Here is a 14,282-nt window from a genome sequence, read left to right as displayed (position 1 = left end):
ACACACAGTTACCGGTACCAATTTCAAGTAGGAGCGATGCACATGTTTTACAACCGATGGATTATCCACCATCCCAATGCTATATACTGAGCCTCCATTTGGAGGAGCCTTAAGCACCCGATAAATGATAGATGACCACTGATTTTGAATCTTGTTTCGACCCCGAATGCCTAGGTCTCGCAAATACACCAACTGTCCCTCTACCAGAGGCACATCATTTACCCGTTGATCGTGACTAGTTCTTCTCATTTCTGCAGCCTTCTCCAAACGACCCCTCACTTTCTGATACGTCTCAGCCAAGGTTCTCTGGTGCTCTACCACCCAATCCCCAACACCACCACAGCTTGGTTCATCCACTGTTGCCAACAGGAAGTCTACAGGAAGTCTGGGAACCTGTCCAAACATTAAAAAATAAGGTGATTCACCGGTAGTTTGATGACAAGTTGTATTATATGCAAAAACCACCTGAGCCAAATGTCGAGTCCACACTCTCTTCTGCTCAGTAGGGAGCGTTCGTAGGAGGTCATGTAATGTCCTATTAAATCGTTCACACTGCCCATTGCCCTGAGGCCGATACGGTGTTGTGTGGGTCTTCTGTACCCCATACAGAAGACACAGCTGGGCAATCACAGCACTCTCAAAATTTCGCCCCTGGTCTGAGTGCAGTCGTGCTGGCACCCCAAACCTGTAGAACCACTCATGAACCAATACACTAGCAACAGTACTCGCTCTCTGGTCTCTAGTTGGAACTGCCTGAGTATATTTAGAAAATACATCAGTCATGATTAATACATGCTCTCTACCATCACCAGACTGTTCTAGAGTAGTAAAATCAATTGCCACAATCTGATTTGGTTTGGAAGCCAAAAGATGCCCCATAGGGGCACGAACTGGTGGCTGATTAGACTTAGAAACTGCACATTGACTACAATTCTGACAGCGCTGCTGAATATCATTACTCATACCAGGCCAATAACATCGCCTGCGAATCAATTCATAGGTACGCTCCCTACCTTGATGACCGTGGTCATTGTGTAGCATCCTAAAAACATCATCCTGCAAAATCCTAGGCAACACCAACTGGATTATCTCCTCTCCCCCTTCCGGCATCATCCACCGGCGATAGAGAAGGCCATCCTCGTGGGAGAGCCGACCCCATTGCCTTAAAAGCTCCAACACTGGTTTGGATAGCTTCTGACGTTCTGCCTTGGTTGGATACCGCTTCCTAGAAAAAAACTCAAGAAACTTACCTATAATTGGATCAGCAAGCTGTGAAAGTCTCAGTTCAGCCTTAGAAGTGCTAGGAAAGACTACAACAGAGTTTTGCACCACTCCTACTAAAGGAGTCTCTACCAAATGATTACCAATGGCACCTGGGATCTGAGTTCCACAATTGGATTGTGAGGGAGTGTACTGCCTAGACAATGCATCGGCATTGCCGTTAGCCCGGCCTGGTCGATATTTAATGTCAAAATCAAAGGCTGCTAACTGGGATGCCCAACGTTGTTCAGCTGCACCAAGTTTGGCTGAGTTCGAATAGCTCAAAGGATTATTATCTGTGTACACTATGCATCTATGTCCCAAAAGGTAATCTCTAAACTTTTCGGTTAGTGCCCACTTTAAAGCCAAGAGCTCCAACTTCATGGAGCTATAATTTTGCATGTTACGCTCTGCAGGTCTAAGTCCCCGACTGGCATATGCCACTGGCCTAACCTTACCTTCCTGTTCCTGACCAAGCACAGCACCCAATCCAGCATGGCTGGCATCAATCTCCAGTACAAACGGTTTAGAAAAGTCAGCATATGCCAACACCGGAGCAGTGACCAGCTTCTCCTTCAGACCCTGAAATCCCTGCTCGCACTCCGTAGTCCACCCACAATCCACTGGCTTCCCAGACCCCCTGCGTTTCCTGGTGCCAACAGTCTCTGCTACCAGCTTATGCAAAGGAGCTGCAAGCTTTGCAAACCCCTCCACAAACCGCCTATAGTAGCTGGCAAATCCCAAAAAGGAACGCAGCTCTGTCACATCCTTTGGGCGCTGCCAATTAGCTACTGCTGCAATCTTACCTGGATCAGTAGAGACACCTTCCTTGGAGACGACATGTCCCAGATAATTAACCTGTTGCTGAAAAAAATTACACTTATCCAATTTAGCCTTCAGACCCTCCTTCTGAAGCCTGTCAAAAACCACTGCAAGCCTTTCTAGATGTTGAAGCACAGTGGATGAAAAAACAATAATATCATCCAAATACAGCAAGAGAGTTTGAAACCTTTGGTCGCCAAACATACGTTCCATGAGGCGCTGAAATGTACTTGGTGCATTACATAATCCAAAGGGCATTCGGTTAAATTCGAATAATCCGAATGGTGTACAAAAAGCTGTCTTACCCTTATCTCTTTCTGCTACTGGAACCTGATTGTAACCGCTTGCAAGATCTAAGGTTGAAAACCACTGAGCCCCAGAAAGAGCATCCAAAGACTCCTCAATACGAGGCAAGGGAAATGCATCTTTCCTGGTCTTACAATTAATTTGTCTGTAATCGACACACAACCGTATCTGCCCATCTTTCTTTTTTACGATCACGATTGGCGAAGCATAAGGACTGCTACTTTCGCGAATTACCTGGCTTTCCAATAGCTGATGGATATGCTCCTTAACAGCCTCATAGTCCGAAGGAGGAATCCTTCGATATCTCTGACGTATTGGCTCATCATCCACCAGAGGGATTTCATGAGTGATTAGATTGGTGCAGCCCAAATCACCATCATGAGCAGAAAATACAGACTGGTATTGCTGCAATAGAGACCTAACCTGTATCTGTTCGTCAGGTGACAACTGGGACAAATCCAAATTTTGGATGACCTTGCTAAGGGGACCGGCAATATTTACCTGTAAAGAGTCTGTTACCTGTTGCCTTAAAGGTTCCCCTGGACATATGACCTCCACCCCTCCTGGCCAAGACCCAGGCTGAACCTGACTTACTGTCCCCATTACTGTTCGGGGCTGTAAAAACACATCCTGTGCACCAATATTTACTATGGGCACATGGACAACCCCACGGGTAACAGAAACAAGTGCTACAGATGCCAAAAGCCCTGCTGGAAGCTGCTTTTCATCTGCTGTCCCTAAAGGCTCAAACAAAAACATGGAATGAGTACCAATATTTGGAGTACAGGTAGCAGCAACAAATTGCAAAGTATTAGCAGGAATACGAACTAGATATGGGCCCCTGACCCGAACTGATCTTTCCCCATCCGGTAAACTCATAATCTCTGCGTGTTGACAATTCTGGAGAGCCATTTTCCAAGCAGGCACGGCCTTCACTGCTGGGAGAGCAAACAACTCTGAGCCATGCTGATTAAACAATTCATCATAACACTCACGAATGATATTCATTCCCAGTAACCCTGGAAGTGTCTGCAATGAAGGTGACCCAGGGGGGTCCTTTACAATAAGGACACCCTTATGACGAATCTGCCTACCCAAAACTACAAAATCCAGTTCCAAATAGCCGACATATGGAATTTCTAGACCATTTGCAGCACGCAGCTGCAACCACCCACAACCATGAAGCTTCTCTCTACCCCAAGGCTCAAAGTGTTGTAGGAAAAAGCTCTCTGAGACAGTAGTTACCATGGACCCTGTATCTAAGAGACAAGGGACCTCAACCCCACCCATAATAACAATGACAGAAGGGCAACTACCCAGTAAATTAGAGGGGACCAAATCATCATCAGGCTTCAACTCTTGCGAGCCATTAACTGGCCCTCCTGAATTGTGGCTCTTCAATTCAGAGGGTTGAAGTTTTCCGCCTGCCTACCTGAAGTATAAGGACGATTTTGTTGGGGGGGTGGGTTCTGCTGCTGGACTGATCGTTGCGGGATCACATTACAATACCGGGCAATATGGCCTGGCTGGTTACAGCGCCTACATATAACAGGGGTTGCACCTCTAGACTGCAGGGATTTAATGCTTTGGGATAGCTGATCGAGCTGTTCCTGTTGTGCCTTCATCATTTTCTTTATTGCTGCCAGCTCAGAAATATCTTCTCCTTGCCTAGCTGAAGTAGGTTGTGATGCATTATAATGCGCGAAGGTAGAAGCTGGAACAGAATTACTCCTGGCCCGCATGTCGTGCTGATTCCCTTCCTCAACCCATCTCATTGCCTCCTTACGTACATCTAGTAGAGTAGACTGAGGATGTAAACGAACATAGCGCTTTAGCTCCCTCCGCAAATTACCATCTAAGACATACTCCACAAACTGGTCTCGCAACAAAACTGTGGAGTTAGCCATACACTCCGGGGCATATTGCACCACTTGCTCCATTAATGCAAAAAGAGCATGTGAAAAATCCTGTAAAGACTCACCCTCACACTGCCTACGAGAAAAAAACTTTTCTTGGAGGGAAATGTACGACCGTGAGCCCCCATAGAGTTCTTTTAAAATTGCAAAGATCTTTTCAGGATCATCCCTTTCCTCTCTTGGCCTAAATTTTAACTCCTTTTTAGCAGAGCCCTCCAAATGATCCAGAATAAACAATGCCTTTTCCCCAGAAGACATATGCCTAATTCTCAGACTAGCTTGAACTTCCTCAATCCACTCAAACACATTTTCATCCCCTCTGCCACTGAAAGTATGAACTCTTCTTTCCCTAGGGACGAATACTACACGTTCTACTGTAGGGATAGCAACATGCGACACACTAGGTCCTTGAGCACTCTCAGTACCTACCCTATCAGTGGAGCCCATAGCCTGGTGTTGCAACCGCTCATTTTCTGATGTCAGGGCCTGTACCCGCCTACGCAACTCCTCCAACTCACTCTCCATCCTGTAAGACCGCTAGGATCCTCAAAGGGTTGTTAAGAGAAACAGTAAGGTGACTACCGCCAGCTGCTGCTTTGCTGCACTCAAAACAAAAAGAACAACAGATCATAAAAATTTCACAACATTTAAAGAGACACTCACGTCTGTTTGCAACCAGACCCTGCCGACTACGCCAAAATGTGGCGGTAGAACACCTCCCTTTTTGACTATGCCACCTTGGTTTACCCAAGTACACGCAATGTTCCCCACACACAGCTTTCAAATTAATGAAAGGATGCAAACAGACAGGTCTCAAAAATGATACAAATTTATTTAATATAAAAACACAATTTTATTAGGAAACCATTAAACATTTTAGGGCAAACAATATGTCTATTTCTGGCATTCACCTAAAACAGTGAAAGGCACCACTCCGACTCCTACACACAAAAAAAAGAGAGAAACTGCACAACAGGTAAGTCTATTTTGTGAGAGAAGAAGAACACATCATATCACACACACACACACACACACACACAGGAGGATTAGTCTCACCTCTGTGACACAGCAAATTAGGTGCAGTACCCGGTTTCCCAAGTGCAGGACAGGTGCCAAAACAGGTTTTGCCAGAAGCTAAATTGTAAACAAAAAAATGAAATAAACAAAAAAACATACATGTATATCTAAGTCGACTGAACCAACCACAAATAATAATAATAATAATAATAATAATCAAGTCAGTAACTAAGAAAACAACAAAACTAAAAGAAAACAATACTGAAAAAAAAAAGAACTACTTATTAATAGGCATATTATAATTGAGATATTGATACAAAAAAAACACCACTACTAATAATAATATTACCAAAAAATAATAATAAAGCAGCCGACGAAGAAAAACAAAAAAAACAAAACAAAAAGGAATTACTATAGCCCCGTATTAAAAAAAACACTTCGACCAATCAGCAGCCAGCCCAGCGGTCACAGCCAATGAAATGCCAGTCCAGCAATGACGCAGCCAGCAGACGGCCCGTAGCCAGTACAGATAGCGGCCGGGACAGACAGAGGCAGCAGCCGAGACCAGTCACAGAAAGCGGAGGCAATAAGCAAAGCCGAGTGAACGGCCGGCGCGGGCAAAAGCAGCAGCAGGTAATTATTACAAAGAGCGCGCAGTGCAGAGCCAGATCGGCGCGCTGAGCTCCGATCCAGAGGAAACAAAGGCAGCAAAGCAGCAGCTGATAGTCTCTATAAGAAACACACCATTAAAAGATAGAACCCACTCACTGCATAAAACTACAGGTTTCCCACTATTAACCCATACAGAGGATAATAAATGTTACCTTTAACAGAGCACTAACTTAGGCATCACCACAGAAAGCTCCACCGCTACGATCCACCTTTAAATAACCCACGCTCCTGCGTGAAAAGCAGCCATCCTCCATTAATGGGAGAACTGTATCCACTCTTCTCATTGACGCTCAATGCACCAACCGTAAAGGAGTGCAACGAACAACGCGAAAACTGGCAGCATGCCACCTCCCGCTAGATCAAAGGGAAAGGACTGTGGCGCTTCCCCATATATACGTCACTGCCGGATGCACACCTGGCTACGTCACTCTAGTGAGTCCCATAGGTGGGTCATCCCACCACAAGACCTTGGAATGGACTCTGTTTAAGATTTCAGGTGTGAAAAAACTACAAAAGTTGTTTGTACTTCTGTGCTTTGATAGGTTGGTAAGCCAACAAGGCATTGACCTTCTGTAATCCCTTTAGAGTGAGCAAGGAAGCAACACACAACACGTGACTTCAGATGAATCAGATGGATTAGGTCTAGTTAGTCACAAAACATAAATCGAACATTGAGGCGAAGAGCCTCCACATCCCTCTGGTTTTCTGGCAGATTTATCAGAAAGCGCTTCATGACGAGTGGGTTGAGCAGACAGAAATACAGGGCTACAGAGCAGAGATGGTTCCAAAGGTTGAACATGCTGCTGTGGTTGAGAAACCGCAGAGGGAGGAGGGGCTGGAATTTCAGTCTCTGGGTGCAAAGCAGAGCATCCAGCACAGAGCTTAGATGAGCCAACTGTTGTTGAGTCATCTATAATAAACGGCCATGCTCAGCTACCACCTACAATGATTCCCTGCTGCTTCCATGGTGGCAAAGTAATCACTTAGACACGGAGCTAGAACGGAAATTTCGGAAATGCAGAGTTTAGTAAGCAAGGATAGAGCTAAACTTGCGATTGTTTGGCCATTAGCTCTCATATACAACCAGATGTCTTAGAACCCTTAGAACCCTAGCCTGTTTTGGTGTGTTTTTTTCTCCATTTCTTTAGGTCTTATAACACAGTAATTATAGCAGACAGTCACATGCCCTGAGCTCTTTTACTCCAGAAGACATACGGCTGCTTAAAAAAAATAGAATCATTTAAAATGTAAAAGGAAGCAGAACTGTTATATTTTTCTAGAACTGGCCGTGGTTTGGTCAAAATGTTACCAAGCGGCTGTTTTTTTTTTTAAACTTATTTTTGAATCTATAGACTTGAAATATATTCACACCTAAGATATATATATTTTTAAAATGGTTAGACTACAGTGTATATGAATTGAAAGCATAAGAATATTGATGATTTGAGTTCATTACATGGCTTAGTAATTATTACTTTGACAAAATACATAAACAGCATCAGGCGGATTTATTTTCTTGATAATCACACCTCTAGGATACACCTGACGCTCAGAGCAGCCTGTCTTTCAGTACTTTGATCAGAGCCAATATGGCCAATAATATTCCAACTAATAACACATCTAATTTACTATACTACTATACTATTTACTTTCAGCTGCTTAAAATAACAACAAATATTATAATAAAGAGTTATTTAAAAAAATATTAAATATAAAAACTATATAAAGTAGTGCACGCACCATACCTAGCTTTAGTGCAGGTAGTTTCACACTTTTTCTGTGGACATTATTGGGTCATTTACTAGTATTATTTGGTTTGAAACATCATATAAATATATTTGAAGCACTAGAAGTAAATAATACAATATTGGTTGGAGAAAAGCAAATTGCACATATTTTTTTATTCTGATTTTTTTATTTTCAACACTTTGTAGAATTAGCAGTGATGCAATAATGACATTATGCAATTTATTCAGAGACCCGAGAGCAAATGTAAATACAACTAAGCCAATGAGAAAAAACACAAAACAGACAATTAGACAAGGCCACTAATCCAACAATACGGTCAAAACCAGTACTACATTTGAGAACATACAAAAACAGAGAGATATGCAAACAGTAATAAAACATAGAAATTAACAGGGTACATTACAATAGAATATGCTCTATATATAGGATAATTTTACAGTAGGACTTTTATACATAAAGTGTTAATGCTTTGCTATTGGGCTCCCTACTCATGGAGTGGTGAACAGCTATACACATGCTTTTGTTGGCAAGCTGAAAGATAGAGATTGGCACAGAAAGTGAGAGAATCACAGTAGAGTAATATTAACAATATTATACAGTGAATAGACCTATTTGAGTAATGTTCTAGTCCATAGTACGACAAGAACTACTCAACTATGTAAAGACAAAAAAATTCTTTAAGAAATGAAGGTCGGCCAATCTAGGAAAATATCAAGAACTTTGAAAAAGTATTCTTAAGTGCAGTTGCAAAGACCAAAATGTTCAAAAACATGGTGATGAAACTGGCTCTCATCAGGACCACCCCAGGAACAGAAGAAACTCTGTGCAACAGAGTTACCTCTGTTGCACAAGATACATTCATCATAGTTACCAGCCTCAGAAACCACAAGTTAACAGCACCCCAGATAAGAGCACCTAAAGTATTTGTTTTTGTTTTTTTAACACTTTTAAGTTACTACATTTCTTATTCCTTATGTTATGTTTCTTCATAGTCTGAATGACTTAAGTATTTATTACAATTTAAAAAACAAATTCGATTGCCCTTTTAAATAATTAAGTGAATCCACCCCTTTAGTGTTCTGTTTCCACCCTCATGCTACGCCATGTATACAATTCTGGAAACAGCACTGTGGCAGTCTTCTTGCTATTCTTCTTGCTCTCAGACGACAGAAGGAGATAAAAGTGTGTCTACATTCATGTTTGTGGTAATCAATTGTACATACACTGCCATACCGATGTGGCAAGTTAAAAAACATTGAGGAATTCCTTTGAACAACAGTCTAGTGAAAGCTTCTCTGCAGGCTGGGGTAATGTGGTTCGTAATTTGTGCTGTGGTAAGTGTACAAGGGGAAATTTGTGCAGACAAAGGATTGGATATTTACCCTCAGATTTCACTTAACTGCGGCACGGAAGAGAGATTTCAATTAGGAGCGCTTTGATTAAATCACAATTAGGCCAGTCAGTAAAGCTTTGTCTCATTCCCACTTGTGTCGTGCCGTGAATCCCGGGGCCAGATTGACATTGGGATGCATTCAGAGGCGCCACCTGCTCCCCTCGTCCTCCTATCGCCCATAACGGAGCTGCGGAATAAGTTATTGCCAGCCGTGTGGTCAGGAGCCATGCGGAGGGCTCCGCAAAGTCTGCCTTTAACTGTCTCCTCGCAACCAGAAAGCTCTGTCATCCGGCCCGAAAACGATTTATGCCCCGACCGGAGCTCTCCACTCATTACAGCCAGCGACGGGCTCTCTCGCCGAGCGGAGGAGGTAAATTCGGGCCGGTCGGGCGTAATGGAGCCCTCTGCCATAGCGCTGCGGCGAGCAATAAAAGGTGCACGGAGCCATTAGTCTTACGCGGGCCGACCGGCAGCGGCCGGGATAATGAACTACGGAGACGGTTAGAGCACCCAGAGGAAATAAGGTTCCTTCAGTGGAGGTAAATTCACCATGAGAGACAAACAGCGAGAAGTAAAGCTTTCCAACTGACAAGCAGGCAAATAAAAAAACAGCAGTGTCAATTGAAATGGGTAGGGGGAGGGAAAGAGCGAAAGAGAGAGAGCTAGAGAGACCTAAAGATACATTAGTTAATGTACTACACACATGTAGCTACACGCCTGGGTCTGACTGAGCTAACAAATGAATCAATGAATAGAAACATGAATAGAAACACTGACAGGCTGACAGATAATATATACAATATATACTGTAGCTAGATAAAGGCCCAATCCAATTCCACCCCTTGGCCCTACACCTTACCCTTGTCCCGATTCTTGTTAGGCTGTAGGGGTAAGGGGAAAGGCTTGTTAGCCTGTTAAAGGCTTGTTAGCATTTTAAACAGAGATTTTTCAGAGGCGCACTTCAAACAAAGGGGTAACAAGCATAAAGAAGATTGCTAGCAGTTTTTCTAAGTAGTAGCTAGCTAGCTAACTTTAAAAAAAAGGTAATTAAAGCTTTTATTTCATATCCCTATCACAGAGAAATTAAGAAATGGACATTAATAATTCATTTCTGCACCTCCTCCTCCCTTTCTGAGGAAATACAAAAAAGCCCTAAAGTTAACCAGCAGCAGCTAGGTTACTGAACTTTACCACTCCTGATGATGTATCAGGTGCTTGAAGGGTTGTCCCAAGTCTTAAGGGAGAATTTCACCCCTTCCCCTTGTAACTCTGTTCCTAGGGGAGAGGTTACACTCGAAAAGAAGGGGTAGGGGTAAGTGGTAGGGCCAAGAGGTGAAATGGGATTGGGACAAAGAACAGGTCCTTTACAAAAGGGCAAGCAAATCAATCAATTGCCTATGGCCCCGAGCTGGCCTGAGGCCCCCAGACAAGGACTACATATGAGTAAGTTGAATGCAACAACAAACTGTGTGAGAGCCCCTTTAAATTCTGTGCCTGTAAATGCAGGAAAGTACAACAACACTGCAGCAACTTCAGGCACAGTACTCTATGTTAGTTCAAATTCGCCAAACGAACATGCTCGTCCTGAGGCAACTGTATCCAAGGCTCATTGTTCCTGCTTTTCCGGTTATTTTGAGAGGGTACTGACTGCAGCCTCCAAAAAGGCGGAGTTGGAAGTCGAGTGCGTCCAGCTCCGCCCACTTTGTTAGCGTCATGCCGTCCAGTCCCGCCCACTTTGTCAGCATCATGTCTTAGCTCCGCCTCTGAATGGAAGTAAACAATGTACAGGGCAGTTAGCGGACTTTAAATATAATGTGCCGCGTCGTGTATACACTACAAGCTTGCGAGACTGACAAGGCGTGGCGTGGACAAAGTGGGTGGGACTGGACGCGCTGGACGTCCAACTCCACCTTCCCGCAGACTGCAGTCAGTAGTAGTTTGTTATTTTTCTTCTTCTGCTGCCGTTGCTGAGGAACGCCTGCTCAGCTTCCTGTAATTGGTCCGAAAGTCCGAACCGGACCATGGTTCAGAAGACCGTGGTTCTGCTACTTTGGTTCGGACAAAACTAAAAAGTCCGAAAGTTTGGACCAAACGAGGCAGGTGTAAAAGCACCCTTAAACAAAGTCCAGCCCAGTTTTCAGAGAGTTTCCGGCTCTGCCAGATTTAAACTAAGCCTGGCACTTAACAGGTGAGTTGAGTCAGGTACGGCTGAGCAAGAAAAACTGGGCAGAAATTCAGCCCTCAACTGGCCAACTGACTCACTAGCATTCGAGATCATTTAATGTGTTTGTTTTAAAAGCTGTTGAGTTGTATTTTTGCCGTATGCTATGTGGACTGTGAAGTGCTTCTGTCAGCAGTCATGTCATATATAAACATTAGGGATCCAGCTTTATTTGGAGCTATGAGCTGCTTTTCCACTGCAGGGTTGAATTGTTCTGAGCACAGAGGGTAATGGTTTTCTCAGCATGGTTATCTTACCATACATGGGGCAACAGAACACAGAACAGAGGGATCTGCCTATTGGCTAGTCGAACCATGCCACTGCAATAGCGATGGTGAATGAGCTTGGTTGTTGGCAATGCTAACTTCATTTTAACAACGTCAACTGAGCAAAGTTAGCAAAGTTGTATAAGCTCTGCCTGGCATTGCTAACGCAGCTTTAGTAACGGTAGATGAGAGTGGTCGTCACAGAAAGTAAATAATAGCAGGCATAAAATTGAATAAAATTTAAATTATATAATAAGTACGATATATGGGTGTAAAAAAAAACACACATTCAATAAAATACAATTTTTCTCTATATGCACCTTCATGCAGAGTATGGTTAGATAAGTCTTAATAAAATCAATAGCTTCAGACTACTGTTGAAACTGTGGCTGCCCTTGAATGAGGTAATCTGGCAGTAACTCACTCCAGTAAAAGAGCAACCAGAGAAAAATGTATAAACACAGATTTTACGCTGAGTACGCTGAGTTTGTGCTCAATATTGCATTTTTAGATTCAGATTTTAGATACATTTTAATGTTTGCTATGTTTGACAGATGATGCTTAACCTTCCTGTTTTCTTCAGATTTACTAACGACCTTTTTGTTTGGGGCCAGATGTTTGAAGTTTATTGAAGTTTATGGTGCTTTGTTGAACTGAAGCTATTTCTTACAGTTCTCATAACAAAAATATATTATCATGTTCATTTTACATTTACTTTGTATGTTTTTATGTCTGTTTTGTCCATATTAAATTAGAAAAATATATTTGTATACTGTTCTGGTACACCAACCTAATTTTGAACTGGTTTACTGCGTTTCCACCAACAAAAGTAGGTTTAGGAACCAGGAACATTTGTTCAAAGTGGGAACCGAAGAATACTAGGTTCTTCAGCACGAAACATGACCGCTTCTGTTCACTGATGCTGTGCAGCGCCCTCTGTTGATGACGTATGATGTGATGTTTTGATGGTTCCTCTAAAACTGGTGGAAAAGTGGGCTGGATCACTGAAAAGCACCACAGTTCTTATAAGCCCGAACAGAACTGGTTCAAGAACCAGAGTGCTAAGACTGGGGTCAAATTGACCCCAAAGATGATAGGATGGCTAATCCTCTGTGATTGATGAATAAATATATATTGTATATATATTTTTGTGATATTTCGCTCAGAAGAGAAATTGGTCTGAATTGGTCTGTTGGTCAAAATAATCAATGGACAATCGGAAAACCACTTATAGACTTAAATACTTACATATATTATAGATTAATGACTTTAGGTGCAGCTTTCTAATTAAACTTGCTTTTTCTGTGAGACAAAGAATCAGGCAGCCACTGGAGTACTGGAAATATCTCAGTTTATTCATAGCCTCTTTGGATGTGAGTCACACAAGATTTCAAGATAAGACACAAAGAGCAGACTCCACAGATTCTGGAAACGTTTGAACCGTATTTCCGTGCTTTATTATCACAAAGATATTAATAGAAGTATCAAGTCACATCAAATTTGACACATTGAGGTCCATTTGTTGACCTCACACAGGGTTAAACAACCTTCAGACAAAATAAAGGTTCTATATCCATTCATAAGTTTATCATGGAACATAAGCAGATAGAATGCTCTGCTCAGATGCTGTGCTGTTCTGACTCTGAAGTAAGTCATCTGTGTTTGTCACCATTTACAAGTACACTGAGTCTTCTCCCTGGCATAGACTGATGCCCCTGAAGGTAAAAAGCTGGGTGAGAGAGCGAGGAGGAGATTAATAAGAGTAATGACTTTGGTTCCAGTGAGCAGCTCCTCTCGCTTTATCCAAGACACATTTCTCATGGATCATACATTTGGTTTATCTGAGCTTCTTCTTTTTTTTTTTTTACAGGAAACATCGCCAAAGCAGCCTTGGGTTGCCATCGCAGTGACGCAAAAGGACCACATGTTAAGGAGAGTTCATTTGTCACTGGCATACTTCGCCACTTGCATAAGCAACAGCTATTATTCGTGTGCCTCTCATTGCCACGCGATGACGCTGAGGGTGACGGCTCGTTTTTTGTGGGCCCAGGGCCAGTTCTTTTCCCACAGAAACGCAGAGATTCTGAGATTCTTTTCCTGAGGGTTTTATGCTTGGGAAAATTGGCACTGGCTCTCATTCCCAAAAGCACAGCAGCACACCAAGTCCAGTTTATAATAGAGTTTTGAGTACCACTGTGAACTTATGGAAACATCTGTGGGAAAACATGATCACAGTAGGACTTTAGGGGACGGGTGGGACTATGCAATTCTCACGAATATTTGTAGTATATTAAAGAGACACAAAACCCCCTGATTCCCCCTCAATTCCCTCTCAATTTTTTTTTAAAAGTCTAAAAAAATGGCAGGGGTAGTCTGGCAGGCCCACTGGGTGATGTATGGGTTTAGAGGCAGGACAGAAGGGAGACCATGAACTCTTGTCCCCCAGCAAAGAAACACATTTTTAAGCCAAAGACTACTTTGTAGTAATACCAAAAAGGTCTTTTAGAGGATGCATGATCAACTGTTGTTGAATTACAATCACAAAGCAGGAAATCACAAAGCAGGAAAGGGTTAAAATGGGATTGCAAGGGCGCCGAGTGGTCCAGCGGTCTAATGCACTGCCACTATGAGCGGGAGGTTGCAGGTTCGAACCACTGCTC

This window comes from Astyanax mexicanus, chromosome 13, assembly GCF_023375975.1.
Source record: "Astyanax mexicanus isolate ESR-SI-001 chromosome 13, AstMex3_surface, whole genome shotgun sequence".
Taxonomy (NCBI): domain Eukaryota; kingdom Metazoa; phylum Chordata; class Actinopteri; order Characiformes; family Acestrorhamphidae; genus Astyanax; species Astyanax mexicanus.
The sequence above is the reverse complement of the archived record's forward strand: the minus strand, read 5'-3'. Positions refer to the sequence as shown.